Source organism: Leucoraja erinacea, chromosome 9, assembly GCF_028641065.1.
Source record: "Leucoraja erinacea ecotype New England chromosome 9, Leri_hhj_1, whole genome shotgun sequence".
Classification (NCBI taxonomy): Eukaryota; Metazoa; Chordata; class Chondrichthyes; order Rajiformes; family Rajidae; genus Leucoraja; species Leucoraja erinaceus.
The window spans coordinates 32,667,205-32,692,264 of record NC_073385.1 but is presented as its reverse complement, the minus strand read 5'-3'; the positions used below and the strand labels follow the sequence as shown (position 1 = coordinate 32,692,264).

Sequence of the window (25,060 nt, the reverse complement as noted above, 5' to 3'; positions counted from 1 at the left end):
GGGAAGAACGCAGAGTCTCCTTACCTGCTGTTCCCGGCTTTTAAATTCTGCCACTAAGGGGAACAACGTTCCCCCTGCTGTGACTCGTTGCAATGCGTGTAGCGATATATGACACGCATGCGTCCTAGCGGCGTTCTTCACGTAGTCACTCACGTGACTCCGAAGTAAAATCAATGATCATTTTCTTCATAAAAAAATAGCGCTTCCAAGGAATTTATCTTCTGTGCTTGGAGAAAATTCTTCTCCTAACACTGAAATAATGACATAATTTCAAAAAGTAAGCACCCATCAAACAGAGCTGTATTGACGTACTGTAACAACTGTTCAGCCGCTTAGCTCCCACCACCAAAACTCAAAATCTAACTCAAAACCTTGAAACCTTCAACACTTACATCGCTAACTGCTAACCAAATTTTTTTTTTCAGTCTCTTACCTTGCCGGAGGTGCGATTGTTTTTCGGATCGTATCTCCGGTCGCTCCACGGCCTAACACCATGGAGCTGGAGGCCTCGCTCGAGACTGACTTTGAGCCCCACCGTGGGCTGTGGACTTACCATGGGGGCCGATTCCTTGCCTGGGATCGCTCCAACCATGGCTTGTGGATTTTACCATCAAAGGCTCACAGTCTCGGGAGAGACCGAGTCGGGAGCTCCAGAAGCCGCACGACGTTCGAGCCCCGACGAGGAGGCCCGCCGCCATCCACGGGAGTAAGATTGTCCCGTCGATGTGAGGCTCGAGGCCCCTGACCACTGAAGGATAAAGGAGGGAAGAGATTGAACTATTTTTTTGCTTTCCATCACAGTGAGGAATGTGGAGGAGTCACTATGGTGGATGTTTTTGTAAAAATGTATTTTGTGCGTTCTGTTGCTTTTTATTTGTATGACTTGGAAAATGAAATTCCTCGTATGTTGCAAAACATACTTGGCTAATAAAGTATTATTGTATTGTATTATTGTCCAAGTGACAACCTCTCAAACCACCAGTAGGTACTCATTGAGGCATGTTACCTTACTCTTCTTGGATACCATTATTTTAGATGTTCTTTTAAAGTAAGTTGGAGCCTTAAATCTTAGTAATAAGATTTTGAAGATGTCATGTGATAGGAGCAGGAATAAGCCATTTGGCCCATCACCTTCTCCACCATTCAATCATGGCTGACATAGCTCTCCCTCCTAACCCCAATCTCCTGCTTTCTCCCCATAACCCCTAACACCCATACGAAGCAAGACTCTATTTATCTCTGCTTTAAAAATATCCATTGACTTGGCCTCCACAGCCTTCTGTGACAAATTCCACAGATTCACCATCCTCTGACTGAAAAAAATCCTTCTTATCTTCCTAAAGGAATGTCCTTTAATTCTGAAGGTATAGAAAAATGCTGGAGAAACTCAGCGGGTGAGGCAGCATCTGTGGAGAGAAGGAATACGTGACGTTTCAGGCCGAGACCCGGCTCACTTCGGCAGCTCATATACTAAAATTGGAACGATACAAAGAAGATTAACATGGCCCTTGGGCAAGGATGACATGCAAACCAGGTGGGGGGTACGGTTTAGTCGCCGACTATCTGACCATGAAGCAGGTATCACGGGATTACATGGTACCCGTGGTGGTGGGAACTCCCCCTGACCTTGTTCAATTACATATTCTCCTCAACCACATCTGCGGGGGTCATATTGTTGACCCCATTGAAACCTCATACCTCATTGAAACATACAGAATTGTGAAAGGCTTGGATAGAGTGGGTGTGTAGAGGATGATTCCACGAGTGGAAGCATCTCAGACTAGAGATCATTGCCTCAGAATTAAAGGACGCTCTTTTAGGAAGGAGATGATGGGAAATATCTTTAGTCAGAGGGTGGTGAATCTGTGGAATTTGCCACACAATGCAGTGGAGGCCGTCAGTGGATATTTTTAAACAGAGATAAATAGATTCTTGATTTGTACAGGAGTCAGAGGTTATGGGACGAAGGCAGGAGAATGGGGTTAGGAGGGAGAGATAGAGCAGCCATGATTGAATGGTGGAGTAGACTTGATGGGCCTAATGGCCTAAATCTACTCCTGTCACTTATATGTTCCAACAGTGGGATGGGTGAGTGAGAAGAAAATGTTTCATAGAACAAGCGCAAATCTAACCATGGCGAGATAGTAAGGCTGATACGGGGAACAAAAAAAATGATTATGTTCAAAGGGACATAGGGAGAGGGAAAGATGTGATTGAATCATACTTTATAACAATTTCAAATGTTAAGGGCCTGTCCCACTAGGGCGACCTAGTCCACAAGTTCTGGCGAGTTTGCCCTCGACTCATACTCGCAGCATGGTCAACACGAGATCGTAGGAGGTCTTCGTAACTCTCCTTCATGCTCGAGAGTGGTCCCCACGTACTTGAGGCCTCAGCTAGGTCACGCGAGTAAAAAAAGGTCACCATGGAAAAACGATACTTTTTTTACTGGTAGGTTTATTTGTAGTAGGTCATAATTAGTCGAGGTAGGTCGTAGTAGGACGGCGTGTTAGTCATAGGTAATCGAGGGTAGTCGAAGGTAGTCGAAGATAGTCGAAGATAGTCTTCATCATAGTCTAAGGGAGGTCGAAGGAGGTCATCTTCACTCTGCACTATTCGGTGTCCAATTTTCCTGAAGTTAGTCGTAGCTAGGCATAGCTAGTCAAAACTGGTCTTCAACATAGTCGAAGGAGATCGAAGGAGGTCTTCTACATAGTCAAAGGAGGTCTTCAACATGTCATTTTTCCAAACTCTTCTAAACTCACCAATAAGGTCGCCCAAGTGGGACAGCCCCTTTAATCTGCAATATTGTAGTAAAATTATAAATATTGGCTTAGGAGGATATATTAAACATTTATGAGTTCCACTGATAAGAAATAGCTCTTGCATGTGAGGGTTAATACAGTGGTATATATCTGCAGTGAAATAGTTTTATATGTCGTTTGGTACTTTGATTAATAGGGGCAGAACAGCAGTGCAGCTTGTCGAGCTGCTGCCTCACAGCGCCAAAGACCCGGGTTCCATCCTGACCTTGAATGCTGTCGATGTGGAGTTTGCATGATCATGTGCGTCTCCTTGGATGCTACGGTTTCCTCCCACATCCCAAAACCATGCAGGTTTGTAGGTTGATTGGCCTCTGTAAAAATTGCCCCCAGTGTGTAGGGTGTGGATGCAAAAATGGAATAACATCATACTAGTGCGAATGAGTGATCAACAGACAGTGAGGTCTCAGTGGGCCAAAGGGTTTGTTTCCATGGTGCATCTCTCAAAGAAAATACCACCAGCCATTCCTTTTGTGGTTTATCTCTATTGGATCTATTCTTTGGTTGCTGAGGTGCAGTGAGACTTAGATAGTTGATCTCAATAAAGAATGCCAAATGGTGAAATAACTCAGAATGAAAGCCTACATTTGAAATTTGAAAATCTACATTATTTTTTGTGTAGTGATATATTCTTTACCGTAGTACTGCAAATTATCAGAAGTGTCCATGTGGAATGTGGGAAACCTTAAACCGGAATCTATCAAAATGATGCCTGGATTTACCAGAATGCTGCATGGACATTAGCTATAAGGAGAGTTTGGACAGATTTAGATTCTTTTCTCTGAAACACTGGAAGTTGGGAGGAGATATAATAGAAGTAAATAGAATGGTGAGAGGCTTAAATAGGGTAGATGGTCAGAGCTTTTGCCCCAGGGTGAAAATGTCGAAGGTGAAAGGTGGAAGGGGCAAAGTAACAAGGAGTTGTGAAAGGCAAGTTTTCCATACAGACAGTGGTGGGTGCCCAGAACATGATGCCAGGGATGGTGGTGGAGGAAGATACAACAGTGGCATGTAAGAAGCTCTTCGAAAGGCAAATCAATATGCAGGGAATGGAAGGATATTGATCGCTTGCAGGCAGAGGAGATTAGTTTAACTTGGCATCATTTTGGGACACAGACATTGTGGGCCGACTGCCCTGTTCCTGCGCTGTGCAGTTCCATGTTCTCTGTTCTATGTAAACCTATCTGCACATCTAGACAAGGTTTGCGCAGGGATTTATACAACTCAGTGAAAGTGGAAAGATATAATCAGGCTGTGTTTCCTATTGCTCTATCCAAGTCAGTCATGATAGAGAGAAGAGGAAAGCAATTGCTGTGCTCGCATGGTTTTTTTTTGATTGAGCTTTTCACAATTTGAAGTGATTGTTTACTCAGACTGCTGGAAGCAAGATGATTGGCACCTCTGGCCTTTAAGCTACATGGATAATCTTCCACAATTGCCAAGGCATGCAAATATAACAATCAATTTTACAGACAGACCATAATTTGATTTCCACACTGGCATTCAATGAGACACTATGGTGTACATTTATTCAATTTTCTTAGGTGAGATATTCATTCTCAGTCAGGGATCCTCAATGAATTACTTTTCAGAAATCATAGCTTATTGCTCTGATGCGCAGTGACAGTTTATTATCAAGCCGCTTATGAGTTTCATCGAATTGGTAATTGTGATTGCAAAACAAAAAGGGTGCTACTTACCTTTTCTTGAAGATCACTTTCTCTTTGAGTCACAGAGTCATGGCATTACAGGGATGCACAGCAGAGAAACAAGCCGTTGCCCAACTCATCCAAATGACCATAGAGAACAAAATGCAGAGGTAACTCAGCGGGTCAGGCAGCATCTCTGGAGAAAATGAATGGGTGAATTTTTCTGTTCCCTTCCTCCAGAGATGCTGCTTGACCCGCTGAGTTACTGTAGCATGTTGTGTCTATCTTCGATGCATACCAGCATCTGTAGTTCCTTCCTACTCATCCAACTGACCAAATTGCCTAACCGAGCTAGTCCCAATGACTGGCACTTGACCCATATCCTTCCATACCTTTCCGATACCTTGTACCGATCTAAGTGCTTTTCAAATGTTATAATTGTACATGTCTACAGTCATAGATTCATAGAATCATGCAGCACGGGATCAGCCTTTGGCCCAACTTGCCCATGCCAGGCAAAATGCCCCATCTAAGCCAGTCCCATTGACCTATCTGTGTAACCTTTCCTATCCATGTATCTGTCCCAATGTCTTTTAAATGTTGTAATAGCACCTGTCCCAACTACTTTCTCTGGCAGATTGATCCATACACCCATCACCCTCTGTGTGAAAAGGTTGCCCCTCAGGTTTCTAATAAATCATTCCCCTCTCACCTTACACCGATGCTTTCTAGTTCTTGATTCCCTTACCCTGTGAAAAAAAGACTCTGTTTCTTCACTCTTGTCTATTCCCCTCATAAGTTGATACACCTCTATAAGATCACCCTCAGTTCTACCAGATGTGTCACTGTGTTGCAAAAAGAATGGATGCTGGAAATCCAAAATATGAGAAGCAAATACTGGAAATGTTCATTAGCTGAGTTTTTTGAAACATTTTCTGAAGTTTATATTCTCGGAGTTACATATTTTAAATTGAGTTCAGCAACACCATGCATCTGGAGGTAGATTTGATCGTTTCACCAGCTGGAACACACTGAAGAAATGAACATCTTGCCCTTTTGTTATATGTGTGGGACTGGCCTATCTAAAATTAGATTTTATAAATCACAAAACCTCTGCTTCTGCAGCAAATCTTCGCAGTGGCTTCATAAAATCAAATCAAAGAAGATGGCTGTACTGGAGTAATACTGCAATTGAGTGCAATTTTTTTTGTGAGTGGGGATACAGTTAAATTGATTTTTTATATAAAAAGAATGCCATTGCAAACTTTTTTGGAAGGAAGAAGTTTGTTAAAAAGGCATAGATTTAATTTAAGATAGTTTTGAAAAGGAATCTATTTAGTTCTCAAAACCGATACTATCCCTTAAAATTCGGAGAGACTGCAACACATTCAACAATTGCTGAAATTCTCAGGAGGCTGTAATTTCGCAATATGGCTCTGGAGGAATTTCACTCAAATGCTGCATACCACTTTAGGAACAGAACAAAGGAGGAGTGTCCTCATAAATGCTGTCATATAGAATCTCCTGGAATTGTACAATGAGACAAGGCTTGGATATCAATAACTCTGAGAACTTGGACTTCTATGTGTGGTGCGCGTCGTTTTTTCAGTTCAGTGCAACGTGTCTGCAGTAATCCCATGGCCCTTGAATCGCTGAGTAGTTAAAAATCTATCATAAAACATAGAACAAAGAACTGTACAGAACAGGAACAGGCCCGCCGGCTGACATTTCCATGTTAAACAGGATGCCAGGTTAAACTGATTTATTTTGCCTGCATGTGATCCATGTCCCTCCATTCCCTGCATATCCATGTGTCAATCCAAAAACATCTGTTAAATTCAATGATTCAATGAAACTTTATTGTCACATGCATCTAGGTACAGTGAAATGTTATGATTTGCATACAACCTGGTAAAATCATACAACAGACCTCACCCAGTCAGTGCACAAGTGTCACCACATTTTGTCGCCAATAAAGTTGCAAAAATTCATTGAACAGTTCTATCTACTGCCACGAGCGGCAGCAGGTCTCTCCCCCCCCCCCCCCCCCCCCCCCCACCAATCCACCGGGCCCCCCTTATTTCTTGGCACCTCCACCCCCTGCTGTTTCCCCCTTTATTCTCTCCTCACTCGCTGATAGGTCTCTCGCACAGACGGCCCTCCTCACTCACTGATAGCCCTGGTCACTCTCGACTGTGCCAAAAGACATTTTGACCACTGTAGATTGGTTTATGCATCACTAATCCCACCCTACTGTACGATTTATATTACCACCCACTTCCTGTACTGCTCAGTCTTGGAAGTGGTCATGATGTTCTAGCAACTAACAACCTGCTGTACCGCTATAGTTTGAATACTGATTAAAGATGATCTTGGATATCAGATTGTATTACTCAGTCATTTACAACCACCCTACCTATAACGCCACTTTCAGGAAACTACGTACAGGCATGTAACCGCACTCCTGGATCCTTGTGCTTTATAACACTTCCCAGGCCCCTGCATTTCGCTTTGAAAGTCCTGCCCTGGTTTGTCTTCCAGGGTGGGACCTGTGATCATTATTAGTTCTTAAATTGATAAATAGTTATTTAAACTACAAAATGTGGGATAAAATGTACACCTGTTGTTTTTTTGTTTTTTTTGCAATTAGATTTATGGAACTGGAGTGACAGCAAAATTATAACATAAATATTGCAGATATGTAAACCCTGCTAATGAAGTGCATCGTTCACTTGTTTCCACAGTACTGCTTTGCCGCTATCCCTGATGTCCCAATTATTAACTCTAACTCCACATTCAGCTTCAGATTCCTCAGTGACAAAATAACATTTCTGTTGACGGCCAGTATTCCTGCCTGGAATGACTCTCCCCGCTGAGATAAATCAGTTTTAAAATAAAACGGGAAGCATCTTTATTTAGCTTGCTTTTTTTTCTCAGATATCGGAAGAAGATTGGATTCCTTCAATGTTGGGACATATTTAGCACCCACAATTATCTAGTCTTTTTCCCAGGGTGGAGAATTCTGAGGCACAGGCTGAAGGTGAGATTTTAGCAATTTAAGAGGGAGCTCAGGGGCAATCTTTTCACACAGAGGGTAGGTAGTGGAATGAGCTGCCAGCAGATAAACTTATTTTAGAAGACATTTTGACAGGTATATGGATAGAATGAGTTTGGAGGACCATGGTTTCATGTTCTTTTTCTAGGTCTGCATGAAACGTGAGAGTCTTCAAGATACAACAGAAGCCTTTAATATATTACTCAATGCTGGCAGCAAGGCAACTCAAAATGGCTGCACACTCACTGTCTACAGACAGGATAAACTATATACAAAACATCTCCGTTTGTCCTGTGCAGCGCCACTTGCTGCACGTGAGGAGCAATCGGTCTTTCCACCCCACACAGTTCACCAAACTACACACATGGGCAGGCAAATGAGACTAGCCCTTTATGCCAACTTGTACAGCTGCTCAAGGTGGGCCGAAGCGCCTGTTTCTGTGCTATACAGAAGCTCTATGACCATGATTGAGGACTAGCCATGACATCAGATGTGTTGTGGGAGTTTCTAAGGACAGACTTGATATCTGTGGGCACCAAGTACCAGTCCCAACATGGAAGGAGTCCGGTCTTACAGAAAAATACCTCCTCCTGTTGTCTGAGAAAAAATAGCAAGCTAAATGCGGACACAACCGATGTTGCAACCTCTAACACGACAGATTTAGCCCTTATGCATAAGGCCCATATTGGATCTTTCAAACAATCCTTAACAAATTGACAGTCACTGCTTTGAAGGGTATCTTAAATCCTACTGCATTTAAAAAGGCTGTTCACTTAATTATTCTATGCAAGCACTGATTTTGAATTCTCCCTGGTGACCACCCATGGAAGAACCAAAACATCACCTGCAGCAGGCCCTCACCCACTTTCCATCCCTCTCGTCCACTCTCTTTTTTTAATCTCCTGCAGCTAATTTGGTGAATGTAGTGACATTGATGTAACAAGAGAGTGTCACAGTGTTCTTGTTGCAGGATTGATTTAGGAAAATAACACACACTTCCTGTAAAGGTGATGCCAGCATTTCTCTGTGTTTGTAAGTCGATGGTGTAATATGTTTTGAAGATACTGTAAGTTCGGAGCAGTACAAATATAGACTTAATCACAGAGTTAAATTAAGGGCCTGTCCCACATGGGAGACCTAAAAAATCAAGGTTGCAGTGACCTACGACCTCCTACGACCTTTCTCGACTATGTGTACGGCCTCCTACGACTACGTTGAAGACCTCCCTCGACTATAAAGAAAACCTCCTTCGACCTCCTTCAACTATGTTGAAGACTGGCTTCGACCATGTACGTTTTACTCGAGGATGGTCTCTGGCAAATCTCTGGTCCATGAATGAGCACGACCCCCTTCCACCTCAGAGGCCCACACCGAAAGCCAACAACGACCAGTGACGAGTGTCAAACAGCTCAAATGATCACCTGATAAAATGATGTCATATCTGCATTTTTTCCTCACTAAAAAATGCCACCCAGGTTTTTAATTTAATTTTTCTGAACCATGCAAGCAAGGAAGGAACTAGTTTGGAGGATGTTAGTAAAAATACAACTACTGCTGTTTGCAGTAGCCCTTTTGCTTCAGCAGCCTAATAAGAAAGACAGAAGGGGAAGAGCAAGGGTGAAGAGGAAGCACAAGAAGAGGACTCAATGGGTGAATGGAGATGATGTGATGGACTGTCCCAGTACACCAGATGACTGGAAGTGAGTAGCGCTGGGCTTTGACAAATGATGGAACTTTAAGCACACATGTGGGGCAGTGGATGGCAAGCATGCCATTCTAGACCATGTCCCAGTCCCCCTCATTTTCCTTTTCGTACAGGATGGCATTCTGCTGGAACCATTCCTCAAGGTCTCCCTCCTGCTGCCTGGTGAAGGTGTAGGGTATAACCTTCCTCCAGCACACCCTCACCATCAATGGGCATCTGCCTCTGATGCTGTGCCAGACACAGGAGAAAGGGCTGCTTTGCTGCCTTCAAATGAGGTAGTGAAAGATGAGCGGGTGGTGGTGGGGACATATACTACCACCCTGGTCTCCCCCTCCAGGGGTGTCTCATGCATGGCTACCTCCTCCTGCACTATCACCTCCTGTGGCATCAAGACAAGACAAGACAAGACAAGATAAATTTATTGTCACATGCACCATTTGGTACAGTGAAATTTGTGGTCACCATACAGCCATACGAATATACTAAAGAACACAGAACATGATAGTCTTTAACATAAACATCCCCACACAGCAGTTTCAAAGTTTCCCACTTTGAGGGAAGGCAACAAAGTTCAGTCCTCCTCCTCTGTTGTCCTCTGTTGTTCACCCGTGGTCGGGGCCTCCCGAGCCCTCCGTATTCGCTGCTATGGGCGGCCCGATGTTTAGGCCCGCTTGCCAGGATGATGGAACTCCGACGTCGGAACCGGAGAACATTCTCAGCGGCTTGGACCTCCGAATCAGCCACTTCTTACCGGAGTCCGCAGCTCCCAAAGTCCACAGGCCGAGCTGGGTGGAGATTCACGCTGGCAGCCCTCGGCAAATGGATCCCAGGACTCTGCGATGTTGAAGTCAGCGCCGCCCGCGCTGGAAGCTCTACAAACCACAGCTCCACGATGTTGAAGTAGCAGGCCCAACACTCTGGTGCTTCAAATGGCGATCCAGGTAAGGCATCGCCCGCTCCGCGATGAATCCAGTGCTGCATCATGCAGCGAAAGAAATAGGCAACGTTTTTGGCCGAAACCCTTCTTCAGACTGAAGAGGATGGTTGTTGGTGGTGGTTGGTTTGAAATAAAGCACAGCAAATGGTTGTTGGTGGTGGTTGGGTCGAAATTAAGCACAGCATTAAAAGTCTAAACTTGACAACTTCCTGTTTGCACTGTATATTGATTTTAGATAAAGCGCTACCCATCTTCCCATCAATGAAAAGTAAAAGTGGTATGAATGTTTAAAAAATATTGAGAATCTCTCTCCTGTCAATCATGCCATGAAGGCCACGCCCCTTCTGGCGAGAGGGGGGAGAGATTATAAAACCCGGAAATGTGGGTGTGGCTCAGTCTCTACAAGAAGGGGGAGGGAGAGGTCATGACTCTGTGAATCAACTGAACACACTGAATGTCTACTGAACTGTGAGTATAGTATTCATGTGGTGTTTTTTGAGGTTTTCTGGTTTCACCCTGCTTGAAATGGTATGAAACTACATTTGAATGTGGTGGCCTTGCACCCTGCATGAAATGGTATAAAACTGCATTAGAATTTGGTGACCTTGCACCCTGCTTGAAGTGATATGAAACAGCACTTGAATTTGGTGGCCTAGCACCCTTCTTGAAGTGATATGAAACTGCACTTGAATTTGGTGGCCTTGCACCTTGCTTGAAATGGCATGAAACTGCACTTGAATTTGGTGGCCTTGCACCCTGCTTGAAGTGGCATGAAACTGCACTTGAATTTGATGGTCTTGCACCCTGCTTGAAGTGGCATGAAACTGCACTTGAATTTGGTGGCCTTGCACCCTGCTTGAAATGGCATGAAACTGCACTTGAGTTTGGTGGCCTTGCACCCTGCTTGAAGTGGCATGAAACTGCACTTGAGTTTGGTGGCCTTGCACCCTGCTTGAAGTGGTATGAAACTGCACTTGAGTTTGGTGGCCTTGCACCCTGCTTGAAGTGGTAGGGAAACTGCACTTGAGTTTGGTGGCCTTGCACCCTGCTTCAAATGGAATTTCAAGGAATTGCCACGAGTCGACAGCCAGCCCTCCAGCCATGAGTGCGCTGCCAGCACATCAGGCTTGAGTGACTGAGCTGTCAACCCAAGAATTCATTTGGCCCACAATGTCCATGCCCGCCCTCTGGAAACCAGTCCCTTCAGCCCACAATGTCCTTGCTAGCCATCTGGAAGCCAATCCCTTCAGCCCACAACACCCCCCACTCGTGCTCCAGATAGCACCCCCCCCCCCCCCCCCCCCTCCTGGCCACCAATTTTAGAGTTGTTGGAGAGGTGGAATATTGCGTTGGGGGACCAGCCCTCCCGTGTGAACATGGGACCCAACGGGTTCCACTTAGTCTAGTAGATTCTCTAAAATTATGTGATAGGTTACCTTATGTCACATCTCTATCCCAAACAAAAGTTCTCTCCAAAAGATGCAAATGTTTACTATTGAATGTCTAATAGAAAATGACAGAGCAACCTGTTCTGTGTTGGTAACATTTGTATGAACATTAGTACCTCTTGGGATTGCCAGATTACAATGATGGTATTGTACAATAATGAATAGCATAACAGCCCCAAATGTAATTATCAAAGATAGAAAGATGCTACTGTGTGAACAATGGTGGTAGTGATGCTATTCTTTCAATTGTATTATCAATTTCTCTCTCTCTCTCTCTTCGAAGCAAACAGCATCACACTGGGCAAGGGAGACTCATACCTCTTCGATCCTGTGCCACCAGTATAATACGCCTTCAGGTAAGATAATAGGAAATTGCTTATCGCCTCTCCCCCTCTCCCTCTCTCTCTCCCCTCGCTCTCTCTCTCCCGTCCCTCCCTCTCTCTCTCCCCTCCCTCGCTCTCTCTCTCTCTCTCTCTCTCTCCCCTCCTCTCTCTCTCTACTCTCTCTCTCTCTCCCTCTCTCCCTCCCTCTCTCTCTCTCTCTCTCTCACCCCCTCCCTTTTGTCCTGTAGATAAATAAATTACTCTGGTTGCCATAGTGACTTTGAAATGACGGCACATAGTAAGGTTCTGTCCTTGCTACTATACAGTTTATTAATGGAGAGTTTCTCTATATCAGTCACTACGGTTTCTCTGCATCAGGAAATAACTGAGAAGCAGAATCATGATCAATATTCCAGTCAATATGAATAGCAACATAACACAAATGGGGATGTAATTATCCTCTGCAGCAAGTGACTTTAAAACTGGTGACCAGTCAAGCAGCCACATTTGTCATATAATCCTGGGGGAAGGAGAAAACTGAATGCTAATGATGTTTCTTTGCAAATAGTCTGTAAAACCAATGTAAGATTGAAAACATCTGCCTGCCTTTTTTTTTTACAGGGAACTTTGACAGTCCTGAAGAGAAGGAATGGGTGACGTTTCAGATCGAGACTGAAGAGTCTGAAAAAAGGCCTCAACCCGAAATGTCACCCATTCTTTCTTTTCAGAAATGCTGCCTGTCCCACTGAGATACTCCAGCATTTTGTGTCTATCTTCGGTTTAAACCCGCATCTGCAGTTCCTTCCTACACAATTACAGAATCCTGGTTGTTTTGGTGAATAATCACACATTCCAAATACCATCTGATGATCAGTAAAGTTCAACATCCAGTATGATAACCAAGATGGTGACCACAACGCTTTTTAAGTGACGACATATCGGCACCTCTAAAAAGTCGAACGTCATTATTTTGTTTTCTCGCCATGTGATATATGATAGGCCCCACTTAAATTATTTCATGCAGTTCTGGTTGCCTTAGTACAGGCAGCATGTGAAGGCTTTGGAAAGGATGCAGAGGAGGTCTCCATGTTTCCAATGATTCTTACCAACTTCTATAGATGCCCCATGCTGTCGGGTTGCATCGCACCGTTGTTTGAGAACAACGTTTCCTGAGATTGCAAGAAATTGCCGAAAGTTGTGGATGTATTTCAGTCCATCACACAGATCAGACTTCCCACCTTCAACTCCATCTGCACTTCACGCTGACATGACAGCCAACTTAATCGAGGACCATTTTCACCCAAGTATTCCTTCTTTTCCCCTCTCCTGTTGTGCAAAATATACAAAAAAATTGAAAGCACAGACCACCAGACTTGGGAACAGATTCTTCTCCACTATCATCAGGCTACTGATGCTGAGTTTGTGCATGTGAAAGAAAAGCTGATGTCTTTCCATAGGTGTTCAGCTAGAAGAATCAAATGGATGCTGAGTCCTCCTGAAATCTCCTCCAGCACAGAAACCGATCTCCAGCCAATTGGATTCATTCCATGTAATATCCAGAAACAGTTTAGGGAACCAGATAGAGCAAATACAAGGTGTCCAGCCAACATCCAACCTGTTGTACAGAAAACTAGCATTCCATAACTATCTGCATCTCAACTAAGCTGCCCCAGTACAGTTGCAACACTGGCAGCTACCTGACAATGTGGAAAATCACCCAGCTACGAGGTGCTCACCAAGTGCAGGTTGGAAAAGGACTTTGAGTTTTTGCACTAGTATAATGGTTATTAATTTATTACATTAAATTAAATTATTATATATTATTTGGAACATGAGGGGTAACCTTTTCATTAAAAGGGTGGTGGGTATATGGAACAAGCTGCCAGAGGTGGTCATTAAGGCAGGCGCAATAGCATTTAAAAGACACTTGAACAAGGACATGAATAGGTAAGGCTGGACCAATCCAACCTGGTCCAAAGTATGGAAAAATCGGGGACAAATAGGACTAGCATATATGGGGCACCTTGGTCATCATGGAAAAATTGGAACAAAGGGCCTGTTTACATGCTCTATGACTCTATGTACCTGAGTGCATTGTGTTTACAAGCCTGTTGAGTTACTACAAGTAAAAATGCCATTGTTCCATTGTCGGTACATATGACAATTAAACTGTGTACTGAATCTGGTTAATTATCATCAATCAGTGTACTCTCAATGATCAGCGAGATGATGGAAGTGATCCTTACCAGTGCTAATCAGCAGCACAGATTCATCCATAGCTCCCTCACCGATGTTTGGCTTTTGCCAGGGTCACATGGCTCCAAACTCATCAAGGGCGGTACAGTGGTCTCGCTGGTGGAGCCAAATCCCCACAACGTTGGAGACCCAAGTTTGATCCTGACCTCAGGTGCTGTCTGTGCTGTCTGAAGTTTGCAGGTTCTGCTTGTGACGGGGTACGTTTTTCCTTTGGGTGCTCTGGTTTCCACCCACATCCCAAAGATTTGCGATGTTCATAGGTTAACTGGCCTGTGTAAAACTGCCCCTGGTGTGAGAGGAGTGGGTGAGAAAGTGGGATAACATAGAACTGGAGTGCACTGTGTGGTCGTGGTGGGGTGAAGGGCCTGTTTCCATGCTGCACTTCTGATCTAAATAAAAACTAGCGATTCATGTTCCACCCTTCCCTATATATTCATGTGCTCATCTAAAAGCTTCTAAAATGCCACTGTCATATCCGTCTCCACCATCACCCCTAGCAGCACGTTCTAGGCACCCACTACTCTCCATGTAAAATACTTGCCCCACATATCTCCTCTGAACTTTGCCCCTCTCACATTAAAGCTATGCCATCTATTCTTTGACATTTCCATCCTGGAGAAAAGGGTTCACACTGTTTACTCCATTTATGCATCTCACTAGCTACACTCTGTTCCACTTACAAAATGCACTGCTTTTCTTTGCCTTAATTACCCCAACAGCATTTGCTAAAAACTACGACTTTTACCATGTCAATTGACTCACGGATGCTAACAGCCCAACAACATTAAGGAAATGAAGTGATCATTGAGAAAAAGTCCTGAGTTAGTTGTGGACTTCTAATAATAAGGTATTCCCAGAAATGCGCCTTCATCTCCTAACAACTACATGGCTCATGGGATATTAAGGAGAGATGAAAGGCAAAATATCAGACGCAGAAGCTCAAGGGAAATGAGCAGATTCATTATCGTGAGTTTAGATCAGTTTCATCCTATACCTCAGTGGTTCAGTAAAGGGCCTTGACCAAGATCTCATCAGCAGGTGCTCACCCTTTCAGAAGTACAGGAGTTCAGAGTGGAAATTGAGTCAACATCTACAGTGATTCCAATTATATTTTTATATTTCATAAGATGATGTGCAAGGGTGATTCTTTTGGCATAATTAATAGATAAAAGGCCGTGAGTCAAACATAATAATTAGGTTTAGGTTTAGATTTATTATTATCAGGCCTACCGTGAATGCTACCCAATCAGATAAGATAACACTCTCAATAAATATAATCTTTTCTTTTAAAATCTTTTTATTGTTTTGTTTTTCCAAAAATACAAAAATAAAACATAAAAAACAGCGCAAAAAGAATAATGATAAACATAACAATGATATTGATACATAGCGATCAGGATTACATTAATAACAGGTATAACCTAATATGAGACCAGTGTCAAAATACACAATGAATATAGACCTCACGATCTCTATGTAAATATAGTTAAATCTTTAGGGGTAACATGAGGGGGAACTTCTTTACTCAGAGAGTGGTGGCTGTGTGGAATGAGCTTCCAGTGAAGGTGGTGGAGGCAGGTTCGTTTTTATCATTTAAAAATAAATTGGATAGTTATATGGATGGGAAGGGAATGGAGGGTTATGGTCTGAGCGCAGGTATATGGGACTAGGGGAGATTATGTGTTCGGCACGGACTAGAAGGGTCGAGATGGCCTGTTTCCGTGCTGTAATTGTTATATGGTTATATGGTTATATGGTTTAAAAGAATACTTATAAATGTAGAAAAAAACACAAAGATAAAAAGACAAAAAGAAAAGGAAAAAAAGAAAAAACAAAACCCCCCTAAACCAAAGAGAAAAAAAAATTAATAATAAAATAAAAATAAAAATAAAATAAATTCAAAAACAAAGCAAAGCAAAACAGAATCTGAACTGAGAATTTCAACAATTTAAGTCTGTTTGTCGTCAAGCCGTTCCACCCTATAGAGGGAAAATAGTTTTTATAACGGTTAAAGAGGGAGCAATTTATGTATTATAAATACAATCAAGTGAAACTCGTGTAAAATAGGTAGAGCAAAGGGGAAAATACAGTGCCGATTATAGTTCCCAGCATTGTAACACATCAGTTACATAGAAAACGTCCAATGTCCACAATGGGGTAGTGGTGAATCGGAATAGCTTAGCTTATGGACGATCCATTCAGAAGCCTGATAACAAGAGGGGAAGAAGCTGTATGGTGGCAGCTCGAGCAACTGCGCCAATGTGCCACCCCATTTAACAATTTTTTTAAATTTTTAATTTTTTTTTAATTTTTTTTTATTAAGTTACAATACTACACAACACATATGTCTTAATACATTTTTTGTACCACTTCATTTTTTGAGCTTTAAGAAAAAGATAGAAGTAAAGAAAGTAAAGAAAGTGCGCAAGAGTCGTGAAAGTGCAGGAGAGTGTTGAGAAAAGAAAGCCCCTTAGAAAAGAAGTTAGAGAAGGAAGTAAAGAAAGAAAGTAGACCCTAGAAAAGAAGGAAAAACAAAGGAGAAACAATTGCTCTATTATAATATTAAACTCCGCAGAAAGGGGACTATCAATCAAGTCTGTTTTTGTTGTTTTTTTGTGGGTTTTTTATTAGCCTGTAATTGAGTAAATTCTTCTGAAACACGTTTAGTTCAGGGTTACCTTCCGATATTCCAAAAATAATCCATTCTGGTTTTGGTACCAGTTTTATTTTAATTAATTTTGTAAAGATGTCAAATATTTAATTCCAGAATTTTTGTATTTTTGTACAAAAAACAAAAGAATGCGCTATGGTAGCTTCTTGACACAGACATTTATCACAGATGGGTGAGACATTAGGGAAGAGTTTATTTATTTTAGTTTTTGAATAATATAGTCTATGTAATGTTTTGAATTGGATGAGAGAATGTCGTACGTTGATCGAACATTTATGCACCTGTAGTGAGTGATTATCCCAGCTCTCTTTTGAAATTTTTATAGCTAATTCTTGTTCGCAATCTCTTCTAATTCCATCAGTTGTGGGTACTTCTATGTTTAAGATGATGTTATATAAGTACGATATTAGATTCGCTGATTCCGCCTTTGTCTTCATTGCTTCATCCAGTAAGTCTGTAGGCATATTATGATTGTCTTTTGTGTATTTTTTCAGATAATCACGAATTTGAAGATATTTAAAATATTGATTATTTTTCAAATTATGTTTCAGTTGTAGTTGTTGAAATGATAGTAATGTTCCCAATTCATACAGATCTCCAAGCGTTTTGATTCCCATTCTTTCCCATTGTATAAATGATTTGTCTATAATTGATGGTTTAAACGATGGATTATTAACTATTGGTATTAAAAGAGATAGGTTTCTTAATTTTAGATTCCGTTTTATTTGTTTCCATGGTCTAATTGTGCTATGTATAATTGGATTTTTATTATAATTTTTGTTATTCAGATGTATTGGTGAGAGGAGAGTCGCTCCTATATTACACGGAGAGCAGTCCTCTCTTTCCATTACAATCCAGTCCACCTGCTGGGCAGAATTGTCCAGCAGGTGAATCATATTTTTAATATTTACTGCCCAATTATAATACATAAAGTTAGGGAGTGCTAGACCACCCAACTCCCATTTAACAAAAATTAAATCAAAAATATTGCTAATTGTTGTATCTCCCTTAACTCGCTGGTATGAATATTTATAATTAACACAAGGTAAATATTAGGTTAATATACGACATTGACTGGTCTCTAACTCAATGATCACATGGACTAATCTTGATTTGGATAACAACGAATAACACAGGAATATGAAATGCAGCTTCAGCTCAGAATATTCAGTTAGTAATAGAAGAAAAAAAATGAAGTGGTTTGAGATGAGATTACTCACCAGTCTTTGACTGTATCCATTTAGTTTGAATTAATGTGTATGGTGCAAGGAAGATGAAATTAAACCTGACACATCATTCTTGTACCTGAATTAATTAACGTAGAAAACTGAAAATGGAGAATGAGGACCTGGATGACAAAAGAAACCGAATAAAGTGGTTGGATTTTTCTCACTCCCATCAAGGTGATACATGTTCTCATGATGTTTCTGGAATGAATGAATTTGCTCTTTTTCATTGAATAATAAGAGCTGCCTTATACTTGTTCACACGTTTTAAATATTCCTTTACCTTTGACATTTAAAAGTCATCCTACATTCCTGTTCAGCAGTCAGAAACATGTGATGGTGTTGTACCAGTGGAAATGATTATTATTCTATGAGTGGCTTTTACTGATAACTCATGAAGCATTAAAGCTGACAGGACATTGGGATTAAATGGACCATATATTAGGCTTTTGTTCAGATTTTTCAATGCTTTGCATAAATAACTTTAAATGTGCTCTTGTGTTGAAGAATATAAATTATATTTTAGACAACTAAACATTGAATAGGGACTCCCTAGTTAGAATGCACCTTTGCAAATATAAAGGCATTCAAATACTTCTAAATTAGTTTACTTTATTATTGTTATTATATGTGTACCGAACTATAGTGTTCTCTTTAGATTTTTAAGATACAGCGTGGAAAGAGGCTCTTCAGCCCACCGAGTCCGTGCTGAGCAGCGATCACCCGATGCACGAGCACTATCCTACACACCAGGGACAACTAACAATATACTGAAGCCAATTAGCCTACAAACCTGTATGTCTTTGGAGTGTGGTAGGAAACCGGAGCACCTGGAGAAAACCCATGTGGTTAAAGGGAGAACGTACAAACTCCGTATAGACAGCACCCATAGTTCAGATCGAGTACGGTTCTCAGGCGCTGTAAGACAGCAACTCTACCAGTACGCCATTGTGCTACCTTATAGTCTAACCATACATGAGCACAAACATACACAAGTAAAAGAGTGGGACAATTGAAAGTATATATTCACTTCTGGAACAGCAATTAGAGAGTCGTCACATTCCAGCATCATCTTGCAAATTCCAAGTTTCAAGTCTCTGAAAAGTCTGAGGAGATATGCAATATCTCATTTTCCCACACAGTGTCCTAGCTGGTGTCCTACTACATTATAAAGTAGGGGTCGGCCTGGCCCCACGTGATTCAGTCAGTTCCTTACACACCAGCTCCATACAGCTGCTGTTGGCTGTGCTCAATCCAACTCTCACCCAGTTGCTGTAGGGCTTCCCACAGCCACCTCCGCCAACACCATGACCCGTGACTACCAGAATCGAGCTGACCACAAAACATTAGCACACACTCCGAGGACGCAGAAGGAAGGTACACGGAATGTTCATAACCATCAACTTTCCCCTTCATCTTCCACTGCCGCCATCTTGGATTAAAGATATAACTAATTTATATTTGCATAGGAATAGTATACATTTTTTTTAATAAACAGTAAATACACAAACTGTATGATGAGGATAACTGGATTATAGATTTACTAGCAACATTTCTAGTTTTGGTACATTAGAGATTCAAACACATATTTGTCTCAAAATTCTATTTACTGTAAGATTTTTAGTTATACATAAATACTCTTTATAATGTCCAACTATATTCTTAATCCTATCTATGTCACCATTGATCTGAGTCTTGAACCAATACTATTAAGATGTTACTACCCATTTTACCATCCAGTTTTTAACACATCAACCATTCCAGCAGTAATTATTTTCTCAATGGACTTCTAGTACACTAACTGAGAGAAAGGCTCTTGGGAAAACCAAGAACAAGGTTTAGTTAGTTGTTAGGTTTGCCAGTTTATTTTAAATTAATGAAACTCGCAGACTCAAAGAAACCTCTACTCTGACAATGGTATTTGGATTATCATACCTGTACTGAGCCCATTCAAAAGCAGTTTTGCTGAGTCCATATTTTGTCAAAATTGAAATGATTCATGAAATCACCTTCCCCCACCTATTCAACTATAGTGTCTCAAACCTTGACAACTCTTCTTCTATATATAGTTTAACAAAGATTTTTCAAGTTATGATCTTTGTTTATTCCCCCACTTACCCTGTTGCATGGTTGCTTTTCTCCAAATATAGTCACTAACCACCCATTGTGCTGAAAAGTTTTATTAAGTCATCTTTCAGCCTTTGCTGTTCTAAATTGTTCCATCTTTGCAGAATTAAATTCACTCATCCTTTGCAACAGTACTGTAATCCTCCTCTTAAGACGTTCTAGGGTCAGGCTGATCCTATTTATGAAGCCAATCCCATACGTTCTGCTGCTGTTGTGTTCAAAAGTCTAACCATCTTGACATACTCAATAAGTGAATATCCAATCCCCTGGAGTTGATTTTCAACAATTTTCCAGACCTCGAGGGAAGATGTTTTATAAAGGCAGTGATTTGAAAAGGGCCTTAGCACAGATTTATAGGAAAGCTGATTACAGAATAAAGCAGAAGTGGCATTGAAGGACATTAATAGTGAGAATCTGCCTCGGGTGCAAACTGAGGGTTGTTGGGAAGAAGCTGGTCTTGAACCTGGCGATCACAGAAACAGCTGAGAGGGATAAGGGACAAACACAGACAAATAGGACTAGCTTATATAAGACATCTTGGTCGGCATGGACGAGTTTAGTTTAGTTTAGTTTAGTTTATTTTTTGTTTAGTTTAGTTTAGATACAGACCCTTTGGCCCACTGAGTCCACGCCGACCATGATCCCCTACAAACTAGAGATAATTTACAGAAGCCAATTAACCTATACACCTGCACATCTTTGGAATGTGGGAGCAAAATGGAGCATCCAGAGGAAACCCATGTGGTCAGAAGAAGAACATACAAACTCTGTATGGATAGCACCTGTAGTCAGGATTGAACCCGAGTCTCTGGCGCTGTAAGGCAGCAACTCTACTGCTGGTCAAATATGCTGCCCCACAGTTGGGACGTTGGAGCTATTTCAATGCGGTATGATTCTATGTCTCTAATTACATTCCATTGCAGTAGGTGGGGTGTTGATATTAACTGAATGCCCATTAGTTTCGGCATTCATGAAAGACCAACCCCTGAGTCAAATGGGTACCCTTAATCCTAAATTCTAAGAAAACAACAATGCTACAGTAACTCTCTGAATCACTCACAGGATGTTTCAATGTGATAACCTCTCTCCATCCTAAACTGCAATCATTATATGTCCAAACAATCTCTATTTATAATATTCTACGGCACGTCAAATACTTTCTGGTTCCAAAGATTCCCATTGCATAGACAACTCTACTTGATTGATCTTCCTTGCACTTCATCAAAAATTCAATAATGTTAATCATGCTCATTTTGACTTTCAGAAATCAATACTTATTTGCTGTGTCTTTCATGATGAAAGGTTGTTTCTTTTCTCAGATAATGGGTTCTAATAGCTTCCCCGCAAAATACATTATACAAATGGTCTGCCATTTACCCCTCTGCTCTATCTAGTGGTACAGCATTAGTATTCCTCCCATCTTCAATTTCACAAAACTTTCCCCCTTTCAAAAAAAAAAGGGTTTTAAGTTAAATAACCTTGCATCCAATGAGGACTGAAAGATTATGCCCAGTATTTCTCTTATTCAATAAAACTGGTATTAAATCTTAATTAAAGTCTAATTACTGCCGAATGGCACGAACCCTGCTTTCAACAACTTTGGGTGTGCTGTATATGCATCAGGTAATCAACAAATTGTCTGTGCTTATAACCTTGACAATCGATTTCCATTGATTACATTTATCCTTTCCATAACTTATTTCTGTTCTTTTCATGTTGCCTTCACTATCATTCATTTCTGTTGCAAAGACTTGCAAAGTACTTCAATACCAATTTAGCCACGTTCTCAGACTCCACATATAAACTTTCCTCATTAGCAGGCCCCTCCTTACAAAAATATGTTTACGGTGGCGCAGTGGTAGAGTTGCTGCCTTACAACACTTGCAGCGCCGGAGACCCATGTTCAATTCCGACTACGGGTGCTGTCTGTATGGAGTTTGTACGTTCTGGGTGGCTTTTCTCCGAGATCTTCAGTTTCCTCCCACACTCCAAAGACGTACAGGTATGTAGGTAAATTGGCTTGGTACATGTAAAAATTGTCCCTAAAGTGTGTAGTGTAGTGTTAAAATGCGGGGACCACTGGTCAGTGCGGACGCAGTGGTCCAAAGGCTCTGTATCTCTAAACTGAACTAAATTAAACTAAAAATCCAATTTACCCCATAAACTGTCCAAACCATAATCAAGGATAATTTCCAATTGTCCCCATAATCTAGGGTACTGCCTGATTCTCCATAAGCTTAGATATTGTCAGAATTTCCCCATAAGCAAAGGTACTGTTCCATTCAACTCTATCCCATTGCGGACATTGTACTTTGTCTATGGAAATGATGAGCTACAATGCTGAGCACTATATTCTGCACACTGTATCTTAACATTTGTTCTACCTGTTGTACTTGAGTTTGACATAATTTCATTTATATAAAGTATTATCTGATCTAATTAGATAGCATGCAAATCAAAGCGTTTTACTGTACCTCAGTACATGTGACAATAATAAACCTAAACGAAAACTTAATCTATTTGTTACCTCATTTATTGATTTTATCAACGGTTGGCGTGACTCAGTGGGCCATGCTGTATATCCAAACAAAACTTAACTAAAAATTACAAAAGGCATAGATAGGGTAGACAGCCAGAATCAGGGTGGAAATGTCAAGAGAGCATAGGGGTAATTTTCAAAGGTCAATTAACCTACAAACTTGCTTGTCTTTGCGGTGTGAGCTGGCTATGATACTGTGAGCTGCTATTTCAATTCCAAGATATTTCTTGTGTAAGTGGCAGTCTGAGGTACACATTTTCACACATTACAATCCCACCACAGCACCTACACAGTCATTACTTGTAGACTAATTAGCCTCTATAAAAAATGCCCCAATGTGTAGAGTGTGAATGAGAAAGTGGGATAGACCTAGTATGAACGGGTGATTGATGGTCCGCAGGGACTCGGCGGGCCGAAGGGCCTGTTTCCATGCTGCATCTCTAAACTAAACTAAACTAAAGTTTATCAACTCATCTTCCTTTTACTTACAAACTACATGTTTATTAAAATAATTCATCACTTGAGGTTTAACTATTCAATAAATGGGAATAATGGTATTTTAAATCAATATTTAATTTGTGAATAGTTAGTCATGTTAACAACGATTTACAAAATTATAAATGAATCTCTTATTTTTCTTAATTACCTTCCCCCTAAGCCTTGACTCATAGCGCTTTCTCACGGGGCGACTTGACGCAAGATGTAACCAGAGTGAAGTGGTCGTGGTCTAGCACGATATCACACGATATAACGGGGGGTAGATAAAGAGTTCCCATGGTACTCGGCATTTCTGTTATTTGTGCGAGTGACTTGTCCGTCTCCCGAGCTTTCCCGTTAAATTTTGAATGAACATTGTGAACTGTGAAGTGTCACGTGGCACAAATGATGTCACTTTTTTTTCACACACTATAAATATCCTCCCTTGGTTGAATTGGCTCATTTGGAGACATGCCTGTACTAATGCCGTGACTTTACTGCAGGAAGATGCCACATTACTTAAACGATGTTAGTTGCGCCAAAGTTTAAATTTCCAACGTGTGTTTCAGAGTAAAGAGTCAGCACAGAAACCTTGATAATCAAAAACTGTCTGAATCAGCAAGTTAGACACAAAATGCTGGAGTAACTCAGCGGGCCAAGCAGCATCTCTGGAGAAAAGGAATAGATTCCATTTTTGGTCGGGACCCTTCTTCGGGATGATTGTAGGGGGGAACTGGAAACAAGAAAAGACCGGGACAAATCAGGGCCAACAACAGATGACCTCAGCAGGGTATTTTGAAGAGGGGTCCCAACCCTGGGCGGGGGAGAGAGAGAGAGAGTGTAAGTTACCTAAAATTAAATAATTCAATGTTCATAGTGAACACAGACACAAAATGTTGGAGTGACTGAATTGGGTCGGGCAACATATCTGGAGAAAATGAACAGGTGGCGTTTGTGTCTATCTTCGGTAAAAACCAGCATCCGCAGTTCCTTCCTGCACAATGGATCTCAGTGCCATTCGGCCCACAGCCCGCCCAGCGATGACTAACCCATGTCATAGGGGGATGGTGTGAAGGCGGAGTTAGACAGAGCTTGATTAATGTTACGGTTGGGGAATGGGCCATAATATGGCCAGGGAAACGCTGTTATTCGTGATGCCCCCTCCGCCCTTTCCCAGCTGTTCTCAATCGCACCCCTGGCCACACAAAAATTTATACTTTAAGAAGGAATACACGGAACATTTAAACTCAGAACGCTTCTAACAGAGTGAGCCATGTGAGCACTTTGATCATTCTCCCTGTATTTGCATTTGACAAAATAGTTGGAAAAAAATGTTTAAAAGTGTTCATACCTTTTGCTAGGCCTAATTGGCCCTTACCTCTGCGAAAATAGTCCGATATTCGTAGGTGAAATGTCACCAACAATAATTGATTCTATTATTAATTGACTAATAATTGACTCTATTAGCGGAAAGATGCAATTCTGACCTAATATTATCAATGCCTCTGTCTTTGGAAGCAACACCAGCAATTTATTAAATTGGACTACATGCGGCACAGTGGTAGAGTTGCTGCCTCACAGCCCCAGAGACCGGGGTTCGATCCTGACCATGGGTGCAGTCTGTATGGAGTTTGTATGTTCTCCCTGTGACCGCATGGGTTTTCTCCGAGTGCACCGGTTTCCTCTCGCACTCCAGAGATTACAGGTTTGTAAGTTAATCGGCTTCGGTAACATTGCAAAATTGTCCCTGGAGTGTATAAGAATAGGTGGTCGGCGCAGACTCGGTGGGCGAAGGGCCTGTTTCTGCGCTATATCTCTAAAATCT

General features: G+C 41.5%; 1 non-coding gene across 1 annotated transcript; it reads left to right on the top strand.

Moving 5' to 3' along the window:
• The first annotated feature begins 1,446 nt into the window (after nucleotides 1-1,446).
• On the top strand, nucleotides 1,447-1,554 carry LOC129700641 (U6 spliceosomal RNA). The gene has a single exon (XR_008724084.1). It is a non-coding gene; the product is annotated as a U6 spliceosomal RNA (small nuclear RNA).
• Nucleotides 1,555-25,060: the final 23,506 nt, after the last annotated feature.